General features: G+C 49.8%; 1 protein-coding gene across 3 annotated transcripts in view; it reads right to left on the bottom strand.

Annotated features, from left to right (window-relative positions):
- SPATA13 (spermatogenesis associated 13) overlaps positions 1-12,060 on the bottom strand; it is a 338,414-nt gene that overhangs the window by 133,716 nt on the left and 192,638 nt on the right. The gene's annotated exons all lie outside the window — the stretch shown is intronic.

Here is a 12,060-nt window from a genome sequence, read left to right as displayed (position 1 = left end):
AATATTTTTTAAATGACAGAATTATATGGGGGATAAATTAGTGGTTGCTGGAGGTAATGGAAGGAGTGGGGACACGAGGGAAATGGGTGTGGCCATAGAAGGACTTGAGGGATCCTGGTGGCGTAGGGAAAGGTCTCTAGCTTGACTGTACCAATGTCAATATCCTAGTTGTGATGTTGTACGATAATATGTAAATATCACTGCACTACACCACGCATGTGAATCTACAATTATCTCAGGATGGAAAGTGCAATTTAAAAAGTTAATAAACAAGAATTTGAAACTTCACGAACACAATTACACGTTGCCTTAGCTCTCAAATCCCCACTCTTCTTCAGCAAACTCCCGCCTCTGCTGTGTCGATGTTCACTTTGAGGAACCTTACTCCAGCTAATGACGATCATCTATGCGCCTCTGTCTTCCACACAACAGATCACCAGGATTTCGGTCTGCCTTTTTCTTGAATATTCCCAAGTGGATGTTCAGCAGGCGAGTCTAGGACCAATACCACAGGTGTGTGCGAATTCCGGGACAGACCACCCAGTCATGCACCGGCAAGCAGGTGTGGCGGCCACTTGCCTGTTAGGCCATCGGTAATCACCAGCCTTCTCTACATCACTTCCTTTGAAACCATTCACCTAACCCTTGTAACATTTCCACTCTTACCTGCATCACGCTGTGGAAGAAGTAAGAGGCACCGAGGTCACGGGACCACACATCAGACACCTCAGTGAGAGGGCCTTCCTGGCACCGATCCTTCTTGCTCTGTCCTCCGCGTGGACGCGGCAGATGCCGTCAGATGGCCCTGAGGGTCCTGACATGGGGGTCGGTAACTACTTCACCACCTTCCTTCCAGCTCTCGCCAAACGGCAGCACTGAATACACGAGGCGGCCAACAGGCAAGGTTTCCCAAGCGCCTTTGCACTCAGGTAGCACAAGCGTCTCCTTTTTGGGAATCTGGAACCGTCCAGATCTCCTAGTGAGCAGTTAGTGAGTGGGTGGTCCCAACACAAATCTGAATTTCTCGCTCCTCTGAGGAGATAGCTATAGGATTCTCCCAATGAGGAAACAGCTTCCCAACTAAAAATCCATGCGAAGTGTGTTCCACAACTAATTCTTTCTGAATCCTGCAGGGATGAGGTTAGACAAGGAAGAGAAAGATTCATAGCCAGGCACGTGTAATAACTGGTCACTGCGTGATCCAGCTCTGTTTTCTTTTTTTAAAGTTAATTTATTTTGAGAGAGAGAGCATGTGCATGCATCCCCCACCCCAACGCGGGGGAGGGGCAGAGGGAGGGAGAGAGAGAATCCCAAGCAGGCGCTGCGCTTAGTGGGGAACCTGACGACATGAGGGGACATCTACAGTCCCACGCTGACCTGACTGAGCCCCCCAGGCACCCCGGTCCAGGTCTCTTTAAACAATCGCATAAAAAAACACCCTTCTGTTTGGAGAAAACAGTAATAAAGACACATGCTTTCAAGAGTCTTGTGGGTTTCGGGGCGCCTGAGTGGCTCAGTCGGTTAAGTGTCCGACTTCGGCTCAGGTCATGATCTCACGGTTCGTGAGTTCGAGCCCCGCGTCAGGCTCTGGGCTGACAGCTCAGGGCCTGGAGCCCCCCTCGGGTTCTGTGTCTCCCTCTGTCTGCCCCTCCGCTGTTTGCACTCTGTCTCTCACGTTGTCTCAAAAATAAATAAACATTAAAAAATTTTTTTTTTTTTTAAAAAAGAGTCTTGTGGGTTTTTTAAATCTTCTCTCACTACCAACTGAAGGGCTCACCGGGTCTTTCCAGGTGACCTGTAAGTACACACAGAAGGTGGCTGTCCCAGTTCAGTCTGACAAGGGGCCGGGAACCGTCCTGCTGAACCAGGTCCCCTTTCACAAGGATCTTCATCCCGGACCGATCTGCACAGATACCCACTATCTTCGTCTCAGAGGAAAAGTGTTACAAGTGACACAAGGTGTTCTTAAAAATCCGCAGCCTGCACTGTGTACAGGGTAAGACCTGGCCTCTACAGAGACAACTTTCCAGGAAAGCCTAGAAAACAGTACCGTCCCACCGACAGTAGGCCACTTCCGTCTTCCCGTACAGATTCTTCATCCCAGCAGGAAAGAAAAACTAAGAGATTGCTAGTATCTGCCCATGAAAATGAAAAAAGGGTATTAAACTCCTATAACCCGAAAACCACAATCATCTCCTTGAACAATTCCAATTCAGGAGTCCAGCATGCACCGAAATTTAATAAACCGCCCTGCCTTAGAATAATTGTCACATGGGGTTTGATTTAATTAATCTCAGCAGGCTTGAAAACAGCCCCCAGGAAGTCAATGGGATAAACTCCCTTCAGACGTGCTAGAATGAAAATGTGAATTAGCTAAGCTACCAAGTCAATATTTTAGGTAGTGGTGGGGATTTTAGTTATATGCTTTGACCTACCCACCTGACTGTAAGCGCTGACCTTGTAAAGCTAGATCGTTCTTGCTTCTGGGTACCCCTTGACGGCTTCTGGGTCAGCACCCATTCAGGGTGAGCACCACGGAGGAGGGGTCAGATTAGAAACAAAGATTAGGAGAGGTGCCTGGGCAGCTCAGTCCGTTGAGCATCCAAGTCTTGATCTGGGCTCAGGTCACGATCGCACGGTTCGCGGGTTTGAGCCCCACGTTGGGCTCTGTGCTAAGCCTGCTTGGGATTCTCTCTCCGCCTCTCTCTCAAAATAAACAAACTTAAAAATAAATAAAGATTAGGAAGAGCAGAAAGAGTTCTTGCTTCCTCCTGTGAGATTCTGCTATGTTAGAAGGAAGGCAGACAGCATTCTCTGAGCCCTGGGTATTTTTCCTCCTTTCGAGTGGAGTTAAGAGAAGCATGGATGATGTTCCTCGCGGAAACCCAGAGAGCGGAAGCAAGCACGCATACCCTCTCGCTCCTCCTGAGCCCCACTGCCCTGGAAGAAGATTCTAGCTCAGAAAGGAAAGCCTGGAGGAAGGTGACCTTCATCATTCTCCCATCCAAGAGTGAGGTCTACTGAGAAAAGGAGAGACTGGCAGGGGGAGGGAGGGGTGAGCCCCGCCCATGCTACAATTAACACTTGACAGACGCTGTGAGCCTGCGCTTGGCCCCAGTGCCTCACCCTGGCCTCCGCTGCCATCTGCATGTATGAGTGAATGGTCCCTATGTCTCAAGGAGCAGGACACCGTCATTATCCGTGAGCCACGCAGAAGCACAAGACGCTCTGCCCGGCGCACGGCATTTCCAAAGCCGGGTCTGGAGCCGGTGTCGGCCTCCACCCGGCTCAACGTTGGACAGGGCTGTTTCTACCCACGCCGGGGGGTAAGGACAGCAGGTGACAGTATGAAGCTAACCCAGTCAGCCTGATTCCCCAAGCTGCAAGTTTATAAATCACTCCTCACCCACACCTTGCCATGACTTGTGACTTGTCATGAAAAAAAACTAAACGAAGCTGCCGCTCTTCCTTGTTCAGAATGCCACTGTTTCATTTGCTTGGTGAGGCCGGGCGTCGAAGATTGGAACTTGACGTGATTAGAAGCTCGCTCCGGGTCATACTGGTACGAGACAGCACAGCACCGTGGTTCCATCACACACAGCGCTCTACGCGCACACAAACACACACGTACGTAACACACTTGCACACCACACATGGCGATCAGGGACCGATGGAGCAGGCACATACGGTCAAGTCGCCGATCCTTTTCTAGGAAGCAGAGGACACGACAGTTCTGGAAAAGCGGCCTAAGGACACAGAGAGAGAGACGCTCTGATGCCAGAGCTGAACTGGATTTGGTGAAACGAGTAGGCTTTGGTAAGATGAGCCAAGCAATCACTGGGGAGTTTAAAAGGTTTGTGTTAGAAAAGTCAAAGGTAGCAAAAGCAGAGAAAACAGGTCTCGCGGATTTTAAGAACATACCATGTTGAAGAACATTCTGCGTACCCTTCCTGGTGTTTCTTGGATCGTTAGCCTCAAACGTCTGAAACCTAAATGTACTTCTCACCGTCCTCGTTTTAAACTATATAATTCTGTTGAATATAACTAAAGCTGCAGATATTAATATATTCCCGCCTGCTTTGCGGTTTTCGATGAGGGTTCGGGGGATGTTATTTCAGAAGGATCCATGGAACGTTTAAGCAAGGGCAAGTCTTTTGAAGGCCTGCATTTCTAAAGCCTATTCAGTCCGCGGGTAACTGGAGTGATAATGGGAAGACCACACAATGGAGCCTAGTCTTTACCATAATACTGAGCTGCTTGTGTGCTCGCTACACAAAAGTTTCCCCAGTGGTAGATTTTCACTCGGTAATCGGGCAGCAGAACAAATATAGCGAATCAATTATTTCCATTTGAAACACACACTTAAATGTCCCGGGGCCGACCTAACAGTAAACACCAATTACTTGCATATCCTGCTCCGAAAACAATACCAAACACATAATCTAACTTTTCCACAGAAAGAGAACAAATATCTACACTCGAGATTAGGAATTCACCTACTTCTCCTTTCCTTATTTAGTTTGGCCATCCTCCTAGGACTGACTCTGGACTAAAAGATACTACAAACCCACAGAGTTCAAGCCGCATCGCAGATTTCATTCGGAGGGCACTACCTGTGGACCACTCACTCAAGCCTCCTGGTCCCGGGCAAACTACATTTAAAAAAAATTTTTTTTAATGTTTATTTTATTTTTGAGAGAGACAGAGACAGAATATGAGTGGGTTAGGGGCAGAGAGAGAGAGAGACACAGAATCCGAAGCAGGCTCCAGGCTCTGAGCTGTCAGCACAGAGCCTGATGCGGGGCTCGAACTTATGAACTGCAAGATCATGACCTGAGCCGAAGTCGGACGCTTAACTAACTGACTGAGCCACCCAGGCCCCCTGCGGGTGAACTACGTTTTAATAACTTGTCAGGATATATTAGAATAATTGTTGCATGGGGTTTGGTTTAATTAATCTCAGCAGGGTTCAAGGAAGGCCCATGAAGTCAACATGAAAAATGTCCTTCAGATGTTCTATTATTGAAAGTTGGGGAGCTACGTCACCAAAAAAGACAGTGACAGGGAAGGCTGCAGATATAAATCAAAACCCAAATACTTTACACGTGCTGATAGAGAGATGTTTGTCCCACCACGGTAGGAAAAGAAGGGACAGACAGACTTGCTAGGTTGGGGGGTGTGGTGCAAAGCAGATGTTCATCAATAGCTGTAGAATTACTAAAACAACCAATGAAGGTTGAATGAACATGCGTGACGAGACAGGGAATGCAAAAGACTCTACATCCTTTCAAGCGATGGTTGGAAATACATAATTTATAACATAATGGCATTTAGATCCTACAAAACAGATTGGGTGCCAAAAAGAGACCGAGTCTGAAGATTTATTCCAGGTCTGAAAACGCATTTAGGTACAAATGATATATTCGAGTGGATACAGAATAAACTGGATTCAGATCCCAACCCAGCGGCTTGCCACCTGCATTAACCTCGGGAAGGCATTACCCTGTGTGTTTCAGCTGCCATATTTGAAACACGTAGACAGTAATGGTCCCCAACTCTTAAGTCATTCCCGTCCATGTTGCAAAGCATTGCTATTTCATGACCATAGAGTCTGGATAGATTCCAAAAACTCATGTTTTTCCAGACAGAGATGGGAAAACGGTGCCAGGTGCCGGGAAGGCTGGGGTGGGGAGGGCATGCTGTGTTTACAGCGTGACCCTTATATCCTTACAAAGAGGGGGCTTAGAGAATCAGATGTGGAGATCCACAGCATTGGGCTATGGCGCCTCTCAACTCTGAGAACAAAAGACAGGACGGCCAGGAGATCTCCCAACCAATATGCATTCAACAATCAACGAGTGTTCGTCATCGAACAACTGAAACGACTGCCTTTCTCCTCCTGCCATAGAACCATCAGTGCCCGTGCCAGCAGATGTATACCAAGCACTTACCACACGCCAGGCCCTCTGCTAAGCAAGAATGGACTCATTTTACCCTCACAACAGCCGGTCACAGTGGTTCCCACACTCCGCTGTGCATGGGAAGCTTCTAAGAATTCCCATACCTAGGTCACACCCAAAACCAATCACGATATTTGGGAGTGGGAGTAGGCATCAGCTTTTTTAAAAGACCCCTGGGTAATTCCAACGTGCAGCAAAGTTTGAAATGCCTACCTAAGGGCTGGGTACTGCTATTGCCTACATTTTTCAGATAAGGCAACTGAGGCACAGACAGGTGTTACAGAAATAATACGAATTACTGGCACGCAATGCAATGACGCAGGGGGGCCGAAGAAATCGTGAGGATGTACATACGCTGGGCGAAGAAACGCAGGACATGACGGCGGCTGTCGACCTGACAAAAATCCTACGCAATCCAACCAGGCAGACACAGAGCTACCTTTTGTTGAAACAGTGATCACGGAACCATGAAGGCTAACTGTTTAGGACCGTCTAGAAGGCACGTGTTCTAGAATAATCGTTCTCAAACTCTGGCCTTCTGAAACTCTCAGCACGTCTGACTGAGAGCCCTAGAATTTGCTCTTCTAACAGATCCCCGAGTGAGGGAGAACCCCTGTTCTAGACACACCATAACAGGCATAAATGAGACGCTGGGAGCCACAACCAAGCAGAAGTGTTTGAGAGTTCCTAGGGGCACCGAGCTGCAGTCTGTTTCCCCGCCTCTGCTTATTCAATCTGGCCGAGTCTGTCTTTATGCCTCCCTCTGCCAGCTCCTTCCCTAAGCTGTTCACCCCATTCAGCCCAGGCTGTAGTTAACTCTTAAAACAGAGGCTTCCTCCAGGAAGCCTTCCTGGATCCTAGGCCTCTCGTGTGCTCCCCAAAAACCCTGCCCCTAAACTGATCGCTACACCTGCTATACGTTTCAAGACTCTCCTTTCACACATCTACCCTCTCCCGCTGGACAGGAAGGTGAGCCTCCTCGAGGACAGGACCTGTTTCCGAGAACTCTTTCCACCTGCGGCAGCCAGCACGAGGCCCGGCACATAAAAGGTGCCAAGTGTGTGCCTGCGGGCCCACCATCCCGCCAGGAAGGCTGGAAACGGAGCAAAGTTGTGAAGCAGAAGCTGGTTTTCTTATAGCTACAGACGGTCCCAATGTATACACTGGATGTGTTTCAAAGTCCACGTGTAAGTTGTCTTTAGGACTCAGGGCTCATTCACTTCTCCAGCATATGCGGTGGTTAAACACTAGAGCCTGACCTCAGAAATCTGTTTAACGTGACCGAACCGTAAGTTTAACACTCAAGTACAAGACTGCTCACTGTTTAGATTATATAGAATGATAATCTCTATGAAAGACTGTGATCAAAGTTCCGGTACCAGGAACACATCTCATTCCTGGCCTCCTGCCCCTCTGTTTTAGGACAATAAAATCTTGGACTCCCTCCCCTTGCACCTGTCCTACGGGATAAGGAAAGTTCCCAGTGTCCCACTTGCCTGCAGGCTGCCTCCCTCCTCCAACAGTTTCCAGTCTGATCATCTCAGCCCTATATTCTCCTCTTCTCCAAGGACAGCTTGCCAACCTTAGAAGCAAACTCCGTCATGATGGGATGTTAACGGGGGCTGGGGGGAAAGGCTGGCTGCCCCCTTCTTCCAGATTAGCCATGCAGAGTCCTCTCGGGACTCCCCAGTCTGGCTGATTCCAGACAGCGAGGACAGGAGGCAGGGGAACGTTCCAGTCCGGAGCTGGCAGGCGAGCGTGGAAGATATTTTCAGTCAGGCACATGGTCCCTGAAATTACAACGCTGAGTTCTCATTTCTTCCACAATGACACAGAGTGGTCCTACTGCAGGGAAACGGTGGAGGCTGTATCTGACCAAGAAATCAGGTCCTTTGAGGTCCTGATTAGATGAGGTAACAGTCCTACGTCTGGGCCATTTGAACATGAAGACCACAGGATGGGGCATCGCCTGTGTCCACAACTGTGGACATCCGACCACGGCAAACTGCCACCGCCCTGTATTAGAAACATACACAATTGTCTTTTCTTTTTTTTTTTTAATTTTTTTTTTTTAACGTTTATTTATTTTTGAGACAGAGAGAGAGAGAGCATGAACAGGGGAGGGGCAGAGAGAGAGGGAGACACAGAATCTGAAACAGGCTCCAGGCTCCGAGCTGTCAGCACAGAGCCCGACGCGGGGCTCGAACCCACGGACCGTGAGATCATGACCTGAGCCGAAGTCGGACGCTTCACCGACTGAGCCACCCAGGCGCCCCACACGATTGTCTTTTCATCCCGGACACTGCCACAGCTCCCCGGTGCCCTCTCAGGCGGTGAGAAAGCACTGCGTGCTTCACCCGACGTGAAGCAGAGAAGTTCCGGAAGGCCCTGGAACTTCTGTGAGCCCCGGCCCCCCACCCTCGAGCCGCACCTGCAGCTCAGCAAGCAGGAACCATCACTTTGTAGAAGCCTCTGGGAAACAGTGCTGCCTGAGGGAGTCACAGGCCACAGGGCAGACAGACACAGGGCAGCGGACGCCCGGATTTCCTGGGCCAGGCAGCCCTGTGCTCTGGTCTCACTCTGGTCACTTACTATGGGGCTCTGGCCATGACAACGTCCCTGACCTCCATCCTCTCAACTGTGAAAGGGGACCAGGAAAACCTCACTTGCTGTTCAGCTGTGACGATCCCCACCTGAACCACAGAACACAGACAACAATTTGAGTGACCATTCCCTCGATTCTCCCAAGGAGGGACCTAACCACCCTTCTCATTCTAGAAGCCTCAGAGGGAAGCTAATTACATACAACGTATACCTTAGGGCATTAGGGTTTAATTCTGTCAAGAGGGACGGATACAGAATGAGCTGAGTTGAGCATTATGGGTAAAGAATACCCTCCAGGTTTCCTGAGGGTTCCTGGGGGAAGGGATTAAAAGGACAGGAAGGACCCGGGAATCAGGAGGGCATGGGTGTAAGTCCCGGTCCAAGAGAAGCGGGGGTGGGCTTGTCAGAGGCAATACAAAAACAGAAACTAACCCGACAGGCTCTCCCCCTTCGCTTCTGTTTCATTTGAGACGCAGGATGGAGGAAATCATGTGAGCACTTTGTGCCTAATGCATTTCTCTCTGCAAATGGAAAATACAATTAAACATTACAGTTACTGATCTTTAAACTGCCGTGTATAATATGACTCGCCTCTAGGAAGCAGTGTACGTTTGGTGCTCGCTCTTGGTGTTTTGAAAATAACAAAATTACTTCTAAGACATCTGAATTGATAACTTCCGTTGATTTTATGATCCCACGTATGCCATCACGTATCTCAAAAGCAAACATTTTTAAGGGCTTAGCTTTCAGACAAAACACACACACACACACAGAGAGAGAGAGAAAGAGAGAGAAAGAGAGAGAGAGAGAGAGAGAGAGAGAGAGAGAGAAAACCCCTGACAATTTCCATTCTAAATGAATCTTTCCAAAGCCTCTTAGCTCAGGAAAGGAAGAGGAAAGACGGTTCATTGTTTTCAGCAGCAAGCAGAGAGGTCAACCCACCAAGCCGCAGGGCCAGGCACGGAGAGCCTTAGACCCGAAGTCAACTGATCTGGGATCTAAAGCCAGTTCTACTGTCTTGCTGCTTTCCCTTGGACGCGTCACTTTTTCTCTGGGTCCCAGTTTCCTCACCTGTGGAATGTCAGATCCCTTCCTGCCATCAGAGGATAAAACTTTGCCTACAACTCTGCTTCAGTATCACCAAAAAAATATTTGCCTCCAACTTTCAGGAAGGTGAAGACCAACAAGACAGTATTTGAACAAGGCTTTAAGGTTATATAATGAACTAGAAATAAACAAGACTCATAAAATCACAGGGTTATCAGGGACTCTGAGGTCTGGCCAGCTAGCTGAAAATGGAATTGAACCCTCAATGCACAGGAGACAGTTGGCAATGGTCTTTTCTTTCTCCTCGAGTTCCTGTAGCTAAGGGGCCCAGGGTGTTCTCTTGAGGAAGCAGGCTGAAAGTGAGCTTGAAATGACAGTCAGCCTGGTCAGTGTCCCCAGTCTTGCTGAAGGGCATTAGGCATCAGGTTTTCCCCATATATTGTTCTACAGGTAGAGATAGTTTGCCCTCAACTGTTATCAATTGCAGACTAAATAAAGCATGCAAATGATGACCTGGTTTCCAAAGCCAAATTCCAGCCCATGTCTGAGTTCAAAAGTTCCCACCGCACGGAAGCTCAGCGCCTGGTGAGGAGGGGTCCACCACTATGTAGCCATGAGAAACTGGGCCTGTTACTTCTCTCAGCCTCTCTGGTCTCATCTGTAAAATGGGGACAGTAATAATATCTATATTCCAAGGAGGAGAGGAGGATTTGTGAGCTTTATTGCATGTAAATCCCTCAAAAGGGTGCCTGGCCCATGTTAAGTGTTTTGGTAAGTGCTACCTAACATTCATATTGATATCAATGGTAACATAATTCCAGAACTATGTATATGATACTAGAGCAGACAGGAAGATCCTGAAATCCACAGCACTCCTGGGGAGATGCAGCTGTCCCCTACCTCCACCTCCTGACCCCTTCAGGGGTCTGAAATAAAGAAGTCTGCAAGGTAACGGACAACTGATTGGAAAAGAGGAAAAGGAACCGACGGATGGTGATGGCATAGAAGAATCACAACCAAAGACAGTGAAACGAGGGGTGCTGTGAGGGCAACAGCAGGCTGTGCTGGCAAAAAGCACCTGTCAAGGAGAAAGAAGTAGGTAAAAAGCAAGAAAGCACCATGTGGGAGAAACTCACGATACAGAATCAGGATGCCCACGCCTGTGTAGCACAAATGAAAAAGTGGATAATCAAACTGGGTGGACAGATGATAGCAAATGTGGGGGCCGAAGGAGGTAGATGAAAATTACAGTATGTATAAGAAACAGTCACATAAAACTCTAAGGGATGTGGGGGCAGAGAACAAGGTTCAGCAGCGGGAGGAGTGCATAATTAACAGACACCAGGAGAACAATGGAGTGAGGAGGTTTGCAAATTGGGGGACGTGAAGAAAAAAGGTGCATTTGTTAAGAAAGGTGGAAATACAAAACCGGAGTGAGATTTCTGTGCCTGTTGGCAAAGGAGAGCAAAGAACTGGGACTCCTGAAGGGGGGTTATGGGGAAGAAAACATCAGGCAACACAGAAAACGAGGTGGGGTGCAGAGAAAACCAGGGGGGAGGGGTTGATTTTGATTTTGGATAGCCCTGGTCATAAATGCTAAGTAAATTCAAATTACTGTTCTAACATTATCATCCAACGCTGGGAAGCACCTAACCCGGAGAGTTCTTGTTTGCTTTGGTTTGGTTTGCTTTTTCGCACTTGGAGGGAGGGGAGATTTGCTCAGGCTCTGTAACTTTGCACAGTCAGATGGGTGGCCCGCCAGCACAGGTCACCTGAGTTCCCCCTGACGCGGGCAGCAGTGGCGGCTCCTACCTTCCCGGGGCTGGTATGCAAATTCCCTCACCACGTCAACCACGAACGGAACCAAACCGACGCCAGCAACTCCCTCCGATCCACAGACGACAGACGCCGGGTCCCACCGCTCTTTCTCGTGAAATGAGCCCCAGCTGGGACCCAGGGAGAAACTCGCTTCCAAAACCAAGGTCTCCGACCGCCTCCCTTCCAGGGCCGCCGGCCGCATTAGCCCCGGGCGGGCGCTCGCCGCACCGGTCACGCTGCCGGAGGGAGCCGAGCCGGGGAGGGAACACCGGCCGCACCAGGCTCCCCGAACCTTTGTCCGCGCGCCCCGCGCAACCTCGCAGGCCAGGCCCGGCGAGTCGGGAGCGCGAGGTAGTTTCAGGGTAATCCCCGAAAGGGTCGTGCAGGAGCCGGCCTCTCCCACGAGCACCGCCGGCACACGCTTCCCCCGGGCCACGCCGCTGGCGAGCCCGGGGAGCGCCGAGCAACCGCCGCAGGGCACCAACAGGTGGGCAGCGCGGGCGGCCCGACGAGCGGCCAGGAGGACTGAGCGGGGCGTCCCCGGACTACGAAAGCCATCGCCTGGGGCTAATTCCTCTCCCGGGGCTCCCAGCTAACAGCCCTGGACGCCGGCCCCGCGCCCACCCCGCAG

Source organism: Panthera pardus, unplaced genomic scaffold (genome assembly GCF_024362965.1).
Source record: "Panthera pardus isolate Hobbes unplaced genomic scaffold, ASM2436296v1 HiC_scaffold_1, whole genome shotgun sequence".
Classification (NCBI taxonomy): Eukaryota; Metazoa; Chordata; class Mammalia; order Carnivora; family Felidae; genus Panthera; species Panthera pardus.
This window is presented reverse-complemented; position numbering and strand designations above follow the sequence as displayed.